This window comes from Scyliorhinus canicula, chromosome 5 (genome assembly GCF_902713615.1).
Source record: "Scyliorhinus canicula chromosome 5, sScyCan1.1, whole genome shotgun sequence".
Classification (NCBI taxonomy): domain Eukaryota; kingdom Metazoa; phylum Chordata; class Chondrichthyes; order Carcharhiniformes; family Scyliorhinidae; genus Scyliorhinus; species Scyliorhinus canicula.
The window spans coordinates 231,039,004-231,050,144 of NC_052150.1; positions in this window are offsets into that span (position 1 = coordinate 231,039,004).

Below are 11,141 nucleotides of genomic sequence, written 5' to 3' on the forward strand. Positions count from 1 at the left end.
GGCGAGGTCTCCCTGGCGAGGTCTTCCTGGCGAGGTTTTCCTGGCGAGGTCTCCCTGGCGAGGTGTCCCTGGCGAGGTGTCTCTGGCGAGGTCTCCCTGGCGAGGTCTCCCTGGCGAGGTGTCCCTGGCGAGGTGTCCCTGGCGCGGTGTCCCTGGCGAGGTCTCTCTGGCGAGGTGTCCCTGGCGAGGTGTCTCTGGCGAGGTCTCCCTGGCGAGGTGTCCCTGGCGAGGTGTCTCTGGCGAGGTCTCCCTGGCGAGGTCTCCCTGGCGAGGTGTCCCTGGCGAGGTGTCTCTGGCGAGGTGTCCCTGGCGAGGTCTCCCTGGCGAGGTCTCCCTGGCGAGGTCTCCCTGGCGAGGTGTCCCTGGCGAGGTCTCTCTGGCGAGGTCTCTCTGGCGAGGTCTCCCTGGCGAGGTGTCCCTGGCGAGGTGTCCCTGGCGAGGTCTCCCTGGCGAGGTGTCCCTGGCGAGGTGTCTCTGGCGAGGTGTCCCTGGCGAGGTGTCCCTGGCGAGGTCTCCCTGGCGAGGTGTCTCTGGCGAGGTCTCCCTGGCGAGGTGTCTCTGGCGAGGTCTCCCTGGCGAGGTGTCCCTGGCAAGGTCTCTCTGGCGAGGTCTCCCTGGCGAGGTCTCCCTGGCGAGGTCTCCCTGGCGAGGTCTCTCTGGCGAGGTCTCTCTGGCGAGGTCTCTCTGGCGAGGTCTCCCTGGCGAGGTCTCCCTGGCGAGGTCTCCCTGGCGAGGTGTCCCTGGCGAGGTCTCTCTGGCGAGGTCTCCCTGGCGAGGTGTCCCTGGCGAGGTCTCCCTGGCGAGGTCTCCATGGCGAGGTCTCTCTGGCGAGGTCTCTCTGGCGAGGTCTCTCTGGCGAGGTGTCCCTGGCGAGGTGTCTCTGGCGAGGTCTCCCTGGCGAGGTGTCCCTGGCGAGGTGTCTCTGGCGAGGTCTCTCTGGCGAGGTGCCCCTGGCGAGGTCTCCCTGGCGAGGTCTCCCTGGCGAGGTCTCCCTGGCGAGGTGTCCCTGGCGAGGTCTCCCTGGCGAGGTGTCCCTGGCGAGGTGTCCCTGGCGAGGTCTCCCTGGCGAGGTCTCCCTGGCGAGGTGTCTCTGGCGAGGTCTCCCTGGCGAGGTGTCTCTGGCGAGGTCTCCCTGGCGAGGTCTCCCTGGCGAGGTCTCCCTGGCGAGGTCTCCCTGGCGAGGTGTCTCTGGCGAGGTGTCCCTGGCGAGGTCTCCCTGGCGAGGTCTCCCTGGCGAGGTCTCCCTGGCGAGGTCTCCCTGGCGAGGTGTCTCTGGCGAGGTGTCTCTGGCGAGGTCTCCCTGGCGAGGTCTCCCTGGCGAGGTGTCCCTGGCGAGGTCTCTCTGGCGAGGTCTCCCTGGAGAGGTGTCCCTGGCGAGGTCTCCCTGGCGAGGTCTCTCTGGCGAGGTCTCCCTGGCGAGGTGTCCCTGGCGAGGTCTCCCTGGCGAGGTGTCTCTGGCGAGGTGTCCCTGGCGAGGTCTCCCTGGCGAGGTGTCTCTGGCGAGGTGTCCCTGGCGAGGTGTCCCTGGCGAGGTCTCCCTGGCGAGGTCTCCCTGGCGAGGTGTGCCTGGCGAGGTCTCCCTGGCGAGGTCTCCCTGGCGAGGTGTCCCTGGCGAGGTCTCCCTGGCGAGGTCTCCCTGGCGAGGTCTCCCTGGCGAGGTGTCCCTGGCGAGGTCTCTCTGGCGAGGTCTCCCTGGCGAGGTCTCCCTGGCGAGGTCTCCCTGGCGAGGTCTCCCTGGCGAGGTCTCCCTGGCGAGGTGTCCCTGGCGAGGCCTCCCTGGCGAGGTCTCCCTGGCGAGGTCTCCCTGGCGAGGTCTCTCTGGCGAGGTCTCCCTGGCGAGGTCTCCCTGGCGAGGTGTCCCTGGCGAGGTGTCCCTGGCGAGGTGTCCCTGGCGAGGTCTCCCTGGCGAGGTCTCCCTGGCGAGGTGTCCCTGGCGAGGTGTCCCTGGCGAGGTGTCCCTGGCGAGGTCTCCCTGGCGAGGTCTCCCTGGCGAGGTGTCCCTGGCGAGGTCTCCCTGGCGAGGTCTCCCTGGCGAGGTGGCCCTGGCGAGGTGTCCCTGGCGAGGTGGGTAGGTCCCGGGCACCAGGAGAATCTGGAATCCGGTTATTTAAATGAGCCTAATGATCTTTTAAAGTGCGGGAGTGAGACCCAGAACACGACACCTCATCAGGTTTGGTTTAATCTCAGAAGACGTCTCGTGCGTCGCGAATCTGATAAGAGGTTTCTCGCGAGATTCAGCAGCCTCGTTGCGACACTAAATCTGGCAGGACGCGGCCTATATCTCTGCCCTACGTTTTCCATCAAAATGATCTTTCTACAGCACTAATTCCTTCTTTCCTTCCAGCGTACGCCTGATTCAGTATCACATTTCATCTCAGACATTAAACTAAAGGTTTTTTACTGGCGTAACAGAAGCATTGGGACTGTTTAGGCAACAGCTTCATTCTCACCAATCGTCACTCAGTGAAACAAGAAGTGCTCCGTTATCTGATTACCTGATATTATTATGTGCACAATGACAGCTGTGTTTGCATTGTGTATGAATCCAGGATAGATGTACTCCAACAACATGGTTCAGCTCAGATTGTATAAAATGTCAGTAATTATGTTTGAAACAGCAGGGTTCACTGAGTAAAGAATGACACCGGAGACACTGTGTTTTTGCACACAGCGGGCTCCAGGGTCAACAGAGGTACAGAGGGTAATGAAAAGAAGGAATGGCTCACAATGTGACTGCACCTGTGCTGGGGGTTTGATTGATACGTCAGAAACAGGAGACATTCAGCCCCTCGAGCCGACCTCCGCCTTTAAACTACATTATGGCTGGACTTTAACCGTTTACCTCACGTCCCTTAGCTTCTTTCATATCTCACAATCAATCGATCACTTTGTCCAACATACTCAGCAACCTTATCTGCATCATTCTTTTCTTCTTGTCATCCGCGCAATCAGGGATCACGGTGGGCGGTCAGTGGAGTGCACAGCAAGATGGCTGCCTTGCAGACCGCAGCAATGACAGACCATGCCTGGACACCCCTGCTCACTCCCTTCTGCCATTACCCCCCCCCCAGGGCCTGGCAAGTGCTACTCCCCCACCCCCCCTCACTCCAGCCATCCCTTCAGGACCGGCAACCCGACAGTCACACCTCTGCATGTCCTCTCTCCCTCTCATGTTCCCCTATTTTTAAAACCACAAGCAAACCTTTCCGTCGGTTATTCCTCCGCGAAGGTGGAGCAACGGGGAGGCCCCGGAGAACACCGGGTCAGGTCCGCTAATGGTGTGCCAACCATGTTTCCTGTATGTGCGGAACAGAATGCATTGACGCTGCTGTCAAGGCACCGGAGCGTGGCTTTCCGGAGCGTGGCATTCCGGAGCATGGCGTTCCGTAGCGTGGCATTCTAGAGTGTGGCGTTCCGGGGTATGGCATTCTAGAGGCTGGATTTCCGGAGCGTGGCGTTCCGGAGCGCGGCATTCCAGAGCGTGGCTTTCCGGAGCGTGGCGTTCCGGAGCACGGTGTTCCGGAGCATGGCGTTCCAAAGCGTGGCATTCCGGAGCATGGCGTTCCGGAGCACGGTGTTCCAGAGCGTGGTATTCCGGAGCGTGGCTTTCCGGAGCGTGGCTTTCTGGAGCACGGTGTTCCGGAGCGTGGCGTTCCAGAGCGTGGCTTTCCGGAGCGTGCCGTTCCAGAGCATGGCATTCCAGAGCGTGGCGTTCCGGAGCACGGTGTTCCGGAGCGTGCCGTTCTGGAGCGTGGCATTCCGGAGCGTGGCGTTCCGGCGCACGGTGTTCCGGAGTGTGGCCTTCCGGAGCATGGCTTTCTGGAGCGTGCCGTTCCGGAGCACGGTGTTCCGGAGCGTGGTGTTCTGGAGCGTGGCATTCCGGAGCGTGGCGTACTGGAGCACGGTGTTCCGGAGCGTGGCGTTCTGGAGCGTGGCATTCCGGAGCGTGGCTTTCCGGAGCACGGTGTACCGGAGCGTGGCCTTCCAGAGCGTGGCATTCCGGAGCGTGGCGTACCGGAGCACGGTGTTCTGGAGCACAGTGTTCCGGAGCATGCCGTTCCGGAGCATGGCTTTCCGGAGCGTGCCGTTCCGGAGCACGGTGTTCCGGAGCGTGGTTTTCCAGAGCGTGGCGTTCCATCGGGTGCCTGGCGCCGGCCATGATTTTGACTTCCCGACTGATTCTCCGCCCAATCGCCTTTTCCGATTCGGGTGTTGGAGAATCCTGTCCCTGGTCTTTCCCTACTTCCCTTGAATAATGCCACTACATTAGCCGTTCCCAATCCTCTGGCACCTCACCCAAGGCCAGAGAATATTTGTAAGTTAGCATCAAAGCTGTCTTGTGTCAGACAGCAGCGAGGACACAGACTATAGGAGCAGAATTAGGCCACTCGGCCCATCGAGTCCGCTCCGCCAGTCAACCATGGCTGATATTTTCTCACCCCCATTCTCCCGCCTTCTCTCATAACCCCTGACCCCGTTATTGATCAAGAACCTATCTATCTCTGCCTTAAAGACACTCAGTGATTTGGCCTCCACAGCGTTCCACAGATTCACCACCCTCTGGCTGAAGGAATCCCTCCTTGTCTCTGTTTTAAAGGATCGCTCCTCTGTATCCGTTTTGACTGAATCCCACTGCTCTGATATGAACCTGGCTACAAGTGGAGGTCCCAAGTCCACTTTGCCAGATCCAGTCTGACATGACTGAAATCAGCGTTGCCCCAATTCAGAAACCTTGGGTGGGATTCTGTGTCGGCCAAGGCTGCAATTGGGAAACGCAATTGGGCAGAGAATCGGCTTTGAGGCCAGAATCATGGCGGGTGCCAGTTTCACTGCTCCGTTGCCTCGACAGCGGCGTCACTTTGTTCCACTCTGCCTGTACAGTAAACACTGTTGGTATATCATTAGTGGGTCTGACCCGGTATTCTCCGGGGCATCCGCGGTTCTCCGCTTCCACTGTGAGGAATTCCCAACGGCGAAGTTTACTAGTGCTTTCACCGTGGCTGATGAGAGACGGAGGAGGAGGTTTTACACGGACCGGGAGAGCCGTGACCATGGGCTGCAGGCCGGACACGGGCTGGGCTGGCTGGGGGGAGGGACCAGCCAGTGGGGGGGGGGGGGTGATGGGGGTACGGGCATGGGCCGGGGTAAGCCCCCTATGGGACAGCCATTGCCGTGGTCCGCAAGGCAGCCATCTTACACCCCACTGACCACCCACCTTGGTCTTGGTTCCTCCCCAGTTGTGCAGGTTAGGTGGGGTTACACGGATAGGGCGGAGGAGTGAGCCTAGATAGGCTGCTCTTTCAGCTAACAGTGCAGACCTGATGGGCCGAATGGCGTCCTATTATATTGTTTTCTCAGTATTGTTTCAATCACAGGAAATATGAAAGAAAAGAATATCTAATATCTGGAAATCTAAGGCATAGTAAAGCAATGATCTAACTAAACAGGTTGTAACAGCAAATGTGACTTTGATTGAATAACCCTCCCAAAGTACTGATCCGAACCTGGCCATGATTTCTGGGAAAGTTACTGAAGGACAGTTTGTTTCAGCAGGCACCGGTTGGAATGATGCTGATGGGACAGTTACCTCGTGTTGATATTGGGCCAGTTCCTTGCTGATTTCTGAAAGCTGATTCTGAATCCTGGAGTGGAGAGAAATGAGATTTCAGGTTATAGAATCCAGGTTTTCCAGCATCTCACACTCACTGATGTTTCCACTCAGCGTCTACTGCCCCATTCTTCCTTGTCAAAAACTAACCCAGATCCCTTTAAAGACCAACTTACTGGGAAGCAGTTTCACCGCCCCCCCCCCCCCCCCCCCCCCACCACCCCGTCACCCGAGGGTGTGGATGCAGCAGAGGACATGGTTTTAGTTTGCTGCACCATCCTGCCCACAGAATCCCCCTCCGGACACAGAGCCCCCTGGGGACAGACTCCCCCTCCGGACACAGAGCCCCCTGGGGACAGACTCCCCCTCCGGACACAGAGCCCCCTGGGGACAGACTCCCCCTGAGGACACAGAGCCCCCTGGGGACAGGCTCCCCCTCCGGACACAGAGCCCCCTGGGGACAGGCTCCCCCTCCGGAACTGGGCCCCCTGGGGACAGACTCCCCCTCCGGACACAGAGCCCCCTGGGGACAGACTCCCCCTCCGGACACAGAGCCCCCTGGGGACAGACTCCCCCAGAGGCCACAGAGCCCCCTGGGGACAGACTCCCCCTCCGGACACAGAGCCCCCTGGGGACAGGCTCCCCCTCCGGACACAGAGCCCCCTGGGGACAGGCTCCCCCTCCGGACACAGAGCCCCCTGGGGACAGGCTCCCCCTCCGGACACAGAGCCCCTGGGGACAGACTCCCCCTCCGGACACAGAGCCCCCTGGGGACAGACTCCCCCTCCGGACACAGAGCCCCTGGGGACAGAATCCCCCTCCGGACACAGAGCCCCCTGGGGACAGACTCCCCCTCCGGACACAGAGCCCCCTGGGGACAGACTCCCCCTCCGGACACAGAGCCCCTGGGGACAGAATCCCCCTCCGGACACAGAGCCCCCTGGGGACAGGCTCCCCCTCCGGACACAGAGCCCCCTGGGGACAGGCTCTGTCCTGTAACAGCTCCACTGGGGGGAGCAGTTTCCCCAGTGTGTCTGATATCCCACCAGCCAGCAGTCTGTAACAGCCCCACGAGGGGGAGCAGTTTCCCCAGTGTGTCTGATATCCCACCAGCCAGCAGTCTGTAACAGCTCCACTGGGGGAGCAGTTTCCCCAGCGTGTCTGATATCCCACCAGCCAGCAGTCTGTAACAGCACCACTGGGGGAGCAGTTTCCCCAGCGTGTCTGATATCCCACCAGCCTGCAGTCTGTAACAGCTCCACTGGGGGAGCAGTTTCCCCAGCGTGTCTGATATCCCACCAGCCAGCAGTCTGTAACAGCTCCACTGGGGGGAGCAGTTTCCCCAGTGTGTCTGATATCCCACCAGCCTGCAGTCTGTAACAACTCCACTGGGGGAGCAGTTTCCCCAGTGTGTCTGATATCCCACCAGCCAGCAGTCTGTAACAGCACCACTGGGGGAGCAGTTTCCCCAGTGTGTCTGATATCCCACCAGCCAGCAGTCTGTAACAGCACCACTGGGGGGAGCAGTTTCCCCAGAGTGTCTGATATCCCACCAGCCAGCAGTCTGGAATAGCTCCACTGGGGGGAGCAGTTTCCCCAGTGTGTCTGATATCCCACCAGCCTGCAGACTGTAACAGCTCCACTGTGGGGAGCAGTTTCCCCAGCGTGTCTGATATCCCACCAGCCAGCAGTCTGTAACAGCACCACTGGGGGGAGCAGTTTCCCCAGTGTGTCTGATATCCCACCAGCCAGCAGTCTGTAACAGTTCCACTAGGGGGGAGCAGTTTCCCCAGTGTGTCCAATATCCCACCAGCCTGCAGTCTGTAACAGCTCCACTGGGGGAGCAGTTTCCCCAGCGTGTCTGATATCCCACTAGCCAGCAGTCTGTAACAGCACCACTGGGGGGAGCAGTTTCCCCAGTGTGTCTGATATCCCACCAGCCAGCAGTCTGTAACAGCACCACTGGGGGGAGCAGTTTCCCCAGTGTGTCCGATATCCCACCAGCCTGCAGTCTGTAACAGCTCCACTGGGGGGAGCAGTTTCCCCAGCGTGTCTGATATCCCACCAGCCAGCAGTCTGTAACAGCTCCACTAGGGGGGAGCAGTTTCCCCAGTGTGTCCGATATCCCACCAGCCTGCAGTCTGTAACAGCTCCACTGGGGGGAGCAGTTTCCCCAACGTGTCTGATATCCCACCAGCCAGCAGTCTGTAACAGTTCCACTGGGGGAGCAGTTTCCCCAGCGTGTCTGATATCCCACCAGCCAGCAGTCTGTAACAGCACCACTGGGGGGAGCAGTTTCCCCAGTGTGTCTGATATCCCACCAGCCAGCAGTCTGGAATAGCTCCACTGGGGGGAGCAGTTTCCCCAGCGTGTCTGATATCCCACCAGCCTGCAGTCTGTAACAGCTCCACTGTGGGGAGCAGTTTCCCCAGCGTGTCTGATATCCCACCAGCCAGCAGTCTGTAACAGCACCACTGGGGGGAGCAGTTTCCCCAGTGTGTCTGATATCCCACCAGCCAGCAGTCTGTAACAGCTCCACTAGGGGGGAGCAGTTTCCCCAGTGTGTCCGATATCCCACCAGCCAGCAGTCTGTAACAGCACCACTGGGGGGAGCAGTTTCCCCAGCGTGTCTGATATCCCACCAGCCAGCAGTCTGTAACAGTTCCACTGGGGGAGCAGTTTCCCCAGCGTGTCTGATATCCCACCAGCCAGCAGTCTGTAACAGCACCACTGGGGGGAGCAGTTTCCCCAGTGTGTCTGATATCCCACCAGCCAGCAGTCTGTAACAGCTCCACTGGGGGGAGCAGTTTCCCCAGTGTGTCTGATATCCCACCAGCCAGCAGTCTGTAACAGCTCCACTAGGGGGAGCAGTTTCCCCAGTGTGTCTGATATCCCACCAGCCTGCAGTCTGTAACAGCTCCACTGGGGGGAGCAGTTTCCCCAGTGTGTCTGATATCCCACCAGCCAGCAGTCTGTAACAGCTCCACTGGGGGAGCAGTTTCCCCAGTGTGTCTGATATCCCACCAGCCAGCAGTCTGTAACAGCTCCACTGGGGGGAGCAGTTTCCCCAGCGTGTCTGATATCCCACCAGCTCTCAGTCTGTAACAGCTCCACTGGGGGGGAGCAGTTTCCCCAGTGTGTCTGATATCCCACCAGCTCTCAGTCTGGAATAGCTGCCTGACGTCTGACCTGTTGGTTTCCTCCAGTTTCAGTTTCTTCTCGGTCGCTAATACCCGCTGCCTCTCTGCTTCCAGCTTATCCCCCAGGGCCACAGTTGTGCTGATGTCCCACTCGTGAAGAATCTTTATGACGGCATCTGTGGATGCTATCTGTCCAGGAGCACAAAAAACAACAGCTGTGTGAAATGTGAAGGTCCCTTCACCTTGCCAAACCCAAGCTGTTTACACAGACACTTGCTTTGTGAGACTGAGTGAATGAGAATGGGAATGGATCAGTTATCATATTAGCAGCACAGCCTAGCAACCATCGGCCTTTCACCCCTTGGTGTTCGATACAGATTATACTTCAAACAAACGGCAATCCCAAAAACAAAAGATCTGAACGCTGTTTCTCATCGTGGGTGCATTCTAAATCAGAATGTCAGGATCCGTTCGTAATCAAACTGGAGACATGAGGAAATCAATGGGTGTCAGTAGCTGGTCAGTGGTTAAGGTAAATGACACTATTAAAGATGATGGGTGTTTGCTGGCTGTCCCAGAATTGTAAACCTTGCTTTTAAACAGCAGTCTATGGTTTTGAACTGAAACCGCTGCTATTAGGACTGGCCGGGCAGACATCTTGATTCAGGATGCACTTTGGCTTGATCCCTGATGCCATTTTGATGGACTTGGTTAGCAGCCAATCAGCTCTCCTGAGATTCTGGGCCAGCCCCTGTTTTCAATTGCAATTGGTGGAGCCATTCAGAAACCTCTGGAACAGAAAGGCAGTTTCCATTTTGGCTTTCAGTTTTCTGCTTCGATCTGAAAGGCAGCACACAGCAGGTTGAGTCTGTCTCTATTTGTTGGGGTTCATAGAGACGATTTTGAGAAAGGAGCGAAAGTGGACGGTAGTCTCAACTGGAGTGAGGAGACCTGAGGTGAACACTGCTGTGAGAGCAACTGTAAGGAATGAGGGAGATGAGAGATATACCTCTGTGCCTGAACACACCCCAGTCCTGTGAGGGGGGGGGGGGGGTCACCTCAGCCCACACCCGTACCGAGGTAGATGAGAGATATATCAGTTTTGTGTCTAAGGGGAAAGTCACCCCATTTTCCTCGACAGAAGTAACCAAACCCATAACAACTTTAAGAGACGCAGGGGCTACTCTGAGCATATAGTTTTGGTGAAGGAGATCCTCGAGATTTGAGTAAACATTCATTAACCAGTCAGGAAGGATTGTTAGTGCTACATGAGGGACAGAAGGAGGCAGGTATTGTGAACGTGCTAAAGGAGCACAGACAAAATTGGAGGGAAACACTAGGAGGCACTCGATTAACTACTCCTGGTGTGGACTTCAAAACGTTTGAATCACTAAGTCCACATTTGTCTTGATTAAAACCACAGAGACGGACTCAGTTAGAGACTGAGGAACGATGCATGTTGGACATGTTGCAGAAACAAGGGAAATGACTGAGGTTGGGAGGTTGACGGCCATGTTGGAAGAATCGTGCTGATTGTCCCGGACCTTGCTGCCTACTTAGACATGTAACACACAGGAATGAAGGATTTTTCTGTTGGAGTTATCATGGAAATTGTTTGATGCGAAGACTGTGGGCGGGAGTCTCCGTTGGCCAACGGCAAAATTGGGAAACGCGATCAGCGGAAAATCGGTTTTGATGCTGCAATTGTGGCCAAATCACAATTCTTCAGTGCCTCGACAGTGGCATCAATGCGTTCCATTCTGTACAGTCATCGGCGTTGGCATATCATTAGCGAGCCTGACCCAGTATTCTCTGCGGCCTCCGCAATTCTCCGCCTCCACTGGAGGGAAGGGTCAATGCCAAGGTCCACTTGTGCTTTTAAAGATTAGGAACCAGGTGCCGTGGCTAATGAGAGACACAGAAGAGCTCGGACACGGAGTGTCGCAACCATGGGCTGCCAGCCAGACACTGGCCCTGCTGGCTGGGGGTGGGGGACCAGGGGGTGAAGGGGGATGGACGTGGGGCTGAGGTGACCCCCTCACAGGACTGGGGTGTGTTCAGGCCATTGCCGCGGCCTGCAAGGTGGTCACCTTGCACCCAACTGACCACCCATCAATACCGGCTGTATGGGTGCCCCTGCCCACCACCCCACTGTCCACCATACCATTCCAACTGGCCACCACCCAGCGGCTGGGCATCATGCGGCACACCCGAGGGCAACATCCTACAGACAGGGGCCGCAGAGTGAACCGCTGGCAAGGGCAGCACCAGCCAACAGTAGGGACAGTACCCAGGCCAGAGTCTGCGGGGATGCGGCAGGGAGTGGGGAACATGCGAGGACAGAGTCCGCAGTGCCAACCTAGGCCACCATGTAGCCCGGAGGACATGGTTGG